Genomic DNA, 9,788 nt, shown 5'->3' on the forward strand with positions numbered 1-9,788 from the left:
ACACTATATCATTTCATTTCCTAAACATCTGAATTGTATTCCATTCTGTAAATATACTACATTTCCTTTATCCATTCATTTCTTGATGGAAATCCAGGCTGTTTCCATTTCCTGGATATTGTGAATAGAGAATCAATGGACCCGGTTGAGAAAGTATCTCTGGAGTAGGATATCTATCTTTGGGTGTATGACCCAAATACACCGGAATCATGTGGTAGATCTGTGTTTAGGTTTTCAAGGATTCTCCACGTTAATATTCTTTGTGCCTGCCTGAGTTTGCCCTCTCATCCCAGATGGATCGAGTTCTCCCCATTTCTCACACTCACATCAGCGCTTATTTGGATGTTAGCTATGCAGACTGGGGTAAGAATACACCCCTAAGAATGCCTGTTTATTTTCCTCATCAGTACTTGATGTGCTTGTTGACAAAAGCAACATGTATCTAATACAAAAAGAATTCATTTAAAAGGAAAGGGTTTATGATTTTTTTAACGAGCTATTAGAGGAAATCACAGTTTATGATTTTTAGTTATGACTTTATGAAATTTTCATTTATGTGTTTCATTATCCCTATCAAGTTAATTTGCTATTTGATAAACTTCCAGGAATTTTAAGTGCTTTATAAAAAGAGGACGCCCCACTTTTCTCTGGAGAGTGGAGTGCTTGATATAAAATTTTAAATTAGCTACATGGCAGAAATGCCTTTATTATTTTCATTGTTTAATTTCAAATCAGATTTGGGTTGTTTTATTTAACACAATTAAGTCAAACTCATGCCTAAATATACAATGCATTCTTATTCTATACTTAATGTGTAAACTTGAGCATTACTAGCGGCAGTTTTTGTAAACAATGAGTTCCTCTCCACGCAAACTAATGGCTTATCAACCATGAAAAATATGTGTAATAAACAATACAAGATACACCCAGGTCCAGCTATCACTTTTGCTGAAAATGAAATGCATTAAATCTCAGATTATTTCTTCTGACTGAATCATTTCTCCGCCATGTCATGACACACTTCCCAGACACCACTTTTTTCCTTTCCCATTACTGTGGAGCTAGGTCACCACCCTAGTGGAGGCTCACAATTTCCTTGTGAAGCTAGATTTCCATGCCTCCTTCCTTCTGTTTCCTCTGTCACTGTGCTACCTATTTGGTTATTCTTCACCTTCCTCTCTCTTTGGTTCTCTTTGCACAACAATGTGGTAATTTTGACCCATAGCTTTACTCTCTAACAGAGAGTCACAGATGTCCACTAGGCATCTCCTGTCAAAACGATGTGAGTTTTCTAAATACATGGACTCTTTATTGGATACAGTTAGAAATAAATAAAATCAACAGTTGCATGCAAAGATTAGGTAGTTACTTCTGTCATAAACAGAACGTCAACCTCTGTGCTTTGGAATAAGAGCAGCACACTCTTGTTTTGAGTTGATACACGCTGTCTCCAACTCTGCTTAGGAAAGGAGAGTGCAATAAGTTTATCAGTTTAGCCCTGTCTTGTCTTCCCTTGACATCCTAGACAAATGGATTTGTGATGGGTGCTATGGGACATTTTTCTTACTGCCAGACATTTTGAAGAGCCACATAGATCTTGTGAAAAGAGGTTGTATTTTTAGTAAAGGAATTGTTTCCCCTGGGGGAATGTAGTGACTGTGGATGCATTAAAACAAGTGGTAAGGAATGGAGGTCATTTATTGTTTCTGTCCTCTTTGTCCTGTATTTATAGTCACTAAGCATCTCTTGGGAATGGAGCCCAGAGCTGGGATGGTGGAAGTACAATTTTTATATCCTGGTAGTTCTCCAGTATCAGGTATTTATAATATGTCACGTCTACATATGATAAAAAAGAACTTTAATAATAAATAATATGGAGGTACAGGGTTATAAATTAGCATTTCAAACTCATTAGATATAGTAATATTAAAGCTTGATTACTTGAAAATGATAAAATGTCTGAAATGGAGAAGGCATTGGACTTGAGGGAAAGTAATAAATTATTCAAGTAGGAGCTGATTTCTATAGGAAATCCTATATATTTATGCCACACAGTGGAACAGTGTGAATACTTAAATCTGATAGCTTACCAGAGCCTATTGTGAGAAATATTTCTGTTGTGCAACATGTGGATTCCCAGCTGGGAAGAATCAAATATTGGAAGTAACTTTACATATAGATATTTAAGTCATCTAAGCTGTCCTCACTCATATGTATGCAATCTGGGACTGGCTATTGGCCTGAGATCATAGGCATAGCATCATCATGGGACCGAAACTTCTCATGGTCTGACTATGCTCTGCTAACTGGACTTTTCCAGGAAGGAGCAGCACTCTGAAAGCAGGTTGACTCCCATGGGAAGCCCTACCCTCTCTGAGAACTGGATGTGAGGTGGGGTGGGGGAAGTTGAAGGAAATGAGGAGGGAAGGGGTATGTAAAATGATAAAAAAGATTGTTTAAAAGCAACAACAAAACAAACAAATAAAAACCAAACAAACCAGGTACCCAGATAAAACTAATGAAGGCAATGGGGCCTTTTCTGACTTAGCCTCTTCAGAAAGTTCAAGGTGTCTCTTCCTCTATCATCAATCAATGTACAAAGGCTGTTGTAAGTTCATGAAGACTGAAGACACCAGAAGACCATACTTCTTCATGTCAAAAATATCTAAAATGTTTGTATTCATGGCTTGAAATTTAACAAAAATTAGAAAACAAAAGAGAAATGATGATGCATAGCTCTGCCCTGTTTTCCCAGAGAAGCTGCCTGTGGAGGCACTTGTTCCTAATTAAACCAGGCCTGCTCAAGAGGCTTCTCCGCAGCTTCTTTTCCTATTGTTTTTGGAGCCCTCCTTTCTTCCATTAATTTGCCATGACTGTAAGACTGTAAGAATCCCTGACGTGGACCAGTCTGTTCAGAACTAACCGGCCTTTCAGAAAAACACTGCAATCCATCTCACTGTCCTCTTTGATTGTACCATGTTCCCTATTTTTTTTTTTTTGTGCCTCTTTCTTCCATGCCTCTGACTCAGAACAATGTATTCATGTGTGAGATGTTGTGACAAGGTCTAAGACCATTCACCACAAGCAGGAAGGCATTAAGAGTGATGCACATTTCCCCAAATGTTTTGGAAAAACATGTGGGTATAGACTGGCAATATCTGACCATAGCTTTATCTGCTGATCTGAGTCAGCAAGGCCGATGAAACAAGAGTATTAAGACAAAGGTTCTGATTCGTTTTCATGACCATATTCGCTGCACTGTTTAACCTACAGAGGGAGTGAACTTTGTTCAAGACTGCCTCCTTTAGACTTAGACTTCAGAGTCCTTAGGTTAGACTGTTTTCTCTGAGAGTAGATTTCTTTTATATTAGGCTGCTATTTGATTAGGATAGGAAAGACCAAATTTCTCCCGAATAAGTTGGGTCCACTCTTGGATAAATGACAACAAGGGTTAGTCTTTTTTCTCTCGTGTGACCTCATCACATATATGAAGTAAACAATTAAACAATATAATTTTAATGTAAACCATTCTGCCTTCGCTGCACAAAAGGAAGGAAAATGCTGGTATACACATCTTTTACTCTAATAAACCCATGCCTCAGAGCAAGCTGTTGAAGGCCTCAGGTTTCTTCTCTAGCTCAACATCTTATCATTCTTACTTCTAGGATTTAGAAATCTTGAAGTGGCCTTTTACTGACGTGCAGGGGACCTACCATTTTGGGTTTGTTTTCACTTTCATAAAAAGGGGGTTTAAGACTGTGTTAGGGTTAACCCTAATCTTTGTCCCATTCATTCCTCAACTTTTATGTAGACTGAAACTCTCTCCCCAATTATCCCACCCAGACTTCAATGATGTCTTTCCTGAGTTATATTTCTTCAGATATGGGTAAAATTTTACTAATCATTCAGGAATGTTTGACTTACAAACTTCGGCATTACAAACATAATGAATCCCTCACAGCTTTACTCTTGGGAAGTCAGAATATTTAAAAAAAATGTAATTCTCTGATTTAAGTATATTGACCTTTTAGGGGAAAATGAAGCTTGTAGCTTCAGTAGATTATAACCCCATTGCGGCAGATTACAGACATCAACACATTTATTATCTCTCCTGTGTATTTTGTACCTTTCCCCCTACAATCAGCAGAATGCTTGGTATATCATATTTGTTCTCTTTTGCAAGACTCTGTGTGTGGGAGCTCTGATGTGTAATTTTCCCATGCGAGAAGGAAAATGACTACTGAAGGAAAATGTAGGCGATGTCTGTTCTTACCTTTTGGAAGAAAAATAATTGTTACATAACAAGTCTCAAACGCTGAGGAAAATTTATGTCTTAAGATTTTTTTCCTCCTTGTACATATTTGTGAATAAACTTAGTATAAAAGTGTTATCACTTCTTTCTTTCTTTCCTCTTTCTGCCCTCCCTCTCTTCCTCCCTCACTTATCTCCTGTCTTTCTTCCTTCCTCTCTTCCTTCACCCCTCTTTCCCTTTTGCCTTTCTTCCTTCTTCCCTCCTTTCCTTTTTTCCTTCCATCTTTCTTGTCTCCCTTCCTTCCAGGTGCTACTAATACTAGGACTGAACAAGAAATAATTTGCAGGTTCGTTGGAGATGATGGTAGAACATACTCCCTTTCTACATAGAAACTATATTCATATGAGAAAGACTGGCCACCAAAGAGGCACTGAATAAAGATCTGAGTGAGCTCTGTATCACTCAGAGGACACCTTATCTTAGAATATTGATTCTGCTGAAAACAGTGAGGCCTGCTTTCTGAACCTTGCATGGATCTTAGCAGTAATGAAGAATTGAGCTATGAGTTTGCCACTACCAATACCCAGTTGCTGTTTAGTGAGCCGTCTTGAATGCACACTTCATGGAAACCCTATTGGTATGATTGTGTGTGTTATATATGTGTGAATGTGTAGATTTTGCAAGGGACATATTAGCAATTTACATATAGTCAAATGGAGAAAGCTATGTAAGGCAACAGAAGCTTAAATAATAAATCTTCAAAGGTAAAAGGTTATTAGAAACTCAGAAACCAAACAGGAAACATCTAGCATAAAGAGAGATGATATTTACAATTGCAAACTGATTCTATCTGGTTTTACAAGTTCATTTGAAAATTGATTTTTTTGGAAGTTATAATTGATCTCTTACTCAAAGAAATGTAGCAAACAATACACAGATTTCTAGGGTGCCATGGCTTATCTAAGTGATTAAGTATAAAAGTCAGTGCTTGGGAGAGACAGAAATCTGGATTCAAGTCCAAGCTCTCTAAGTTTGCTCCCCCATAACGTGATGCTAAGAGTAACTTTTGCTACATTGTGTCCTTATGGAATATATGAGGCATTGTTACTAAGCACACAGCAGACTTCCAGCACAGATACTTCTCAATAAAAGTCATTATTTTCCGCCCCTGCAACAAAGTCTTCAGTCTATTAATTGTACTTAATTATAGCACACAATTATGTAATGATTCTACACTTTTTTAAAACATGCGATGATCAAATTCAGGTGGGCCTACGCTATTTGATCTTGATGCTCCGCTGGTCATGGCCGAAACTGTCTAGTCTATTGCTGCCAGTCACTGTCTAATACAGGACTAATTATTCACTAACTGTGCTGGTAATTTGAATAAAGCACAGGGGTAGAAGAATGAAAGGAAAGTATACAAAAATAAGGTATACAGAAGTTCAAAGACTATTTTAACCCATATTAAGTGAACTAAATGCCATCCAAGGTATCCTTTACAGTATCAGCAGGCCTCTAGAAGTCTTTCCTTTATTTCAAGGTCTGTTTATGCTTCTTCTGCCTGTCTCTGTGTCTAAAGACAGAAGTATGCAAGAACAGATTAAAGGATTGAAACAAGGCATATGATTTATGCAGAGTCTCAGAATAAAGCACACTAAAATTATAATGATGTAAAAATGGGAAAATAGCAATAAATACATAAAGCTGTCTGAAACTGCTTGAAATCACACAGACCAAGATATCAGTGAGAGAGTCTATGAAATTATCCATGCTAACCAGATTATTTCTGATTCATACTCCCATCTGTGCATCATACGGATGCATAACAGGTATGTATACATGTTTCATGAAAAGCTCTGGGCATTTTCCTCAGTTTTTGGAATAGCTTTGCAGCTTTTGCTAAAGTTAGACATAAAAAGAATAAAATGAATCACTCATGATTCCTTTTTTACCTTTCTCAGAAAATTCCTCCAATCTTCCTTTTTACCCTTCTTTCCCCTTTCTTTATCTTCTAATTTCATACATTACTTTTCACTTGATCTCTCTTTTTTTAAAAAAAAATCAAACTGTGTTTTAATATCTTAACTCACAGTGATCACCCCATTATTGTTGATGAAGCTGATTGCCCTACTATGTATATGGGCTTAGTGGCCCATTTTTCATCATAAAGTTGCTTCAGATTGCCTTTTTAGTTTCTGTTTATCCCTCTGGTAAAAACAGGGGCTTTTCTTTAGGTCACAAATACAGTTTAACAGGAATAGAACATTGAGGATTATCCCATTTTTATAAGTGGGCTAGCCTAAGTGTTTGAAAGACATCTGTATTGAGTTATAATAAGGATGAAATAAACTTATGAGCTAAACTGAAGTCTAAAATCCTTACACTTTCCTGACTAATGTAAAAAATTGAAGAATGGAGGAGTTAGTTGTTCTTAAACCCGAACCACTCATAAGTCTATTGTTCTAAAACCAAAACAGTTCATTTGTCTAATTGGTTTGTTGTATATATGTTTTTTTTTGTACTTTCATTTTCAGCTTTCTAAAAGGAAGGAGCAGTGAAGCATCATCTGAAGCACAAAAGATCACAAATTACCAAAATAATGTCAATGAAAACACAGTGGGAGGTATCAAAGCATTTGACCTCAAATAATCCTACAAAGCTACAGTGACAAAGACAATCTGCTACTCATATACAAGCAGATAGTAAGCCAACATAACAGATAACATGATAAAACTTCTAGAAAAAAATATAGGGTATATACTTCAAAATACATAAATAGGTAAAAATTTCTGAACAGGAGTCCAGTAGTCCAGGAAATAGACCCAATAGTTAACAAACAGAAGTAGGTGATGTTAAACAGTTAATGTCCAGCAAAAGAAACTATCAGCAGAACAAATTGTCTGCAGAACGCGGGGAACAATGTTTGCCAACTATATCTTGGATTAGAAGCAGATAGTCAGAATTTACAAAGAACTGTCAATCAAAAACTGGGCAAATCACTTGAAAGACAGTCTTAAAGAAGACATAAAGAGCTAATAAATATCTTAATTGTGTACAACATCCTTAGCCACCAGGTAAAGGCAAATTAGAACTGATTTGAGGTACCACCTTACCTATTTTAGGAACCCGCAGTATTGTTGAATCTGAGTATTTGCAGTCTCTAGAACACTGGATTCCCTGTCTAAATGTATAATTCAAAAAAATACCACTAATTCGCTTCTTGAATAAGGAGAAAACAAACAGGTTGTTATGAAAAATGAAATCTTGCTGAAAAAGACAGTGCCAATCATATCAAGAGTGATTGTTTCTGATCTTAAAGATAAAAGGCAACATTGAATCTTAGTTAATTTTTCTTTCCTCAAAATTTTCCATGCAAGAAATAATTCCATGTTTCAATTCAAATCACCCTCAAGAATATCCATCTTTTTTTTTTTTTTTTTTTTTTTTTTTTTTTTTTTTTTTTTTTTTTTTTTTTGGTTTTTCGAGACAGGGTTTCTCTGTGGCTTTGGAGCCTGTCCTGGAACTAGCTCTGTAGACCAGGCTGGTCTCGAACTCACAGAGATCCGCCTGCCTCTGCCTCCGAGTGCTAGGATTAAAGGCGTGCGCCACCATCGCCCGGCAAGAATATCCATCCTTTATGTTGTGCTTTGGAAGAGTTGAGAGGAAAACAAGACAGAGTATGAGAGAAAAAATAATCAGGATATATATATATATATATATATATATATATATATATATATATATACACACACACACACACACACACACACACACACATATATTTATATGAATGGTCAAATAACCAAATTAATGAATAACAAAGTAAAAAGAACCCAAATAGACTCAAAAATATAATTTACACACTCATTTAGTTATTTCTACATGCTAGAAAATGTTTGCACATTTAATTCAATGCTTTTTGAAAGCAAGCTAATCTGTAATTGAGAAATTATTACAGTAGGCTTGGTTTCTCGTTTCTATTCATTTTGTGATATCTATTTGCTGTCATTTGCAAGCACAGCAGCATGTGCAATGCCTGATTCAGCACCTCAACGTGTTCTCCATGCTGTTCCTATGGCTGTGCTCCTCTTTTTGCACATTCTACTTCCAAGCAAAACATACTCTCCTATACGCATTTGCTCTTTAAGAAATAAAATTTTGGACTGGGGAGAAGACTCAGTTAGTAAAGAGCCTACAAGTATAAGGACCTGAGTTCATATCTCCAGGACCCATATAATAAAGCTTGTCATGGTTGTGGGAGTCTGTAACCATAATGCATGGGGTAGTGAAAACATGGCATTGTGTATCACTGAGATTTGTTATCAAGGCAGTGCAGCCAAGTTGTGAGCCCAGGTTCAGGGCAAGATCCTGTCTCAAAAGATAATATGGACAGTGATTCAGAAAGATGCCTGTTTTTGAGGGCTGTACTCCAAATATGTGTGCATATATGTACACACACACGATGTATATGTCTAAGTGCACAACACATAGTACACACATTTGCACAAAACACATATCTATATCTTTTGTATCATAAAGACATTTAAAGATAGTCCCCTTGTAGCACTCACTGCTCAAGTGTAGGTAGTTATATAATGTAAAAGCCTCTAGAAGGGCTCAGGTTAACATATGCATATATCAGAAGGCTATATTAAAAAGTTCATGATCATGTTTTTCATTGTTGACCATTAATGCTCAATGCACATCACCAATCTCGATGACCTACCAAGATAGACATTTGCATTTTAGTAAATGTCAGGTTTTCTCTTTAAACCCTAACAGTTGCTAAAAGTGCAGGAGGTGGGGGAAGGGGAAGAGAGTCAGAGAGAGAGAGAGAGAGAGAGAGAGAGAGAGAGAGAGAGAGAGAGAATGTGAGAGTTTTATGATGACGTCAGTCTGTGGCTCTAGTCCAACTCTTCCATTCAGCACAGGACTGTCCCGAAGGGACTGTTCTATTTTATAACTGTGCTGTTATGGGCAACTGCTTTAAGCAGGTGTGGAAGAAAGTTTTTCTTCCTTCCCAAGTGCAGAGTCAGCCACCCTCTTGTGTAAGTGTCTTCATGCGGTCCTGGGAGAGCCAATATTCACCCATGCCTTCGGGTTTACTTCTCGACCTTCATGTCTTTTCAATCTACTGGTGCTTATTTACAACTTTCTTCTAATTATTTTACCATGTAACATATTATTTATGACCAATTCAAGTTTTAAATCCTATCCATTCTGAGAACCCCGAGAAACACTGAGCTAAATTCCACCTGACCATCTGAGCTTCTGTATGCAACAAGCAGCTCCAATTTATCCACGTATTGTCTCCTGTCTCTTGTGCTGTGAACAGCACCTCTATCCTGATAAACATCACTTTTATTTATGTAGCACATAATACTGTATGATAGATGAAAAACTTCATCCTCCTAATTTTTTGTAGCCAATTGGCTTATCATCCTGGAGATCTCTATGACTTATTCCTTTATTGATGTCTATATTGTACTCTTTATCCACAGCCTCTGAACAGCTCACTTCCATTTCTTCAGTA

The sequence above is a fragment of the Chionomys nivalis genome, chromosome 15 (genome assembly GCF_950005125.1).
Source record: "Chionomys nivalis chromosome 15, mChiNiv1.1, whole genome shotgun sequence".
Taxonomy (NCBI): domain Eukaryota; kingdom Metazoa; phylum Chordata; class Mammalia; order Rodentia; family Cricetidae; genus Chionomys; species Chionomys nivalis.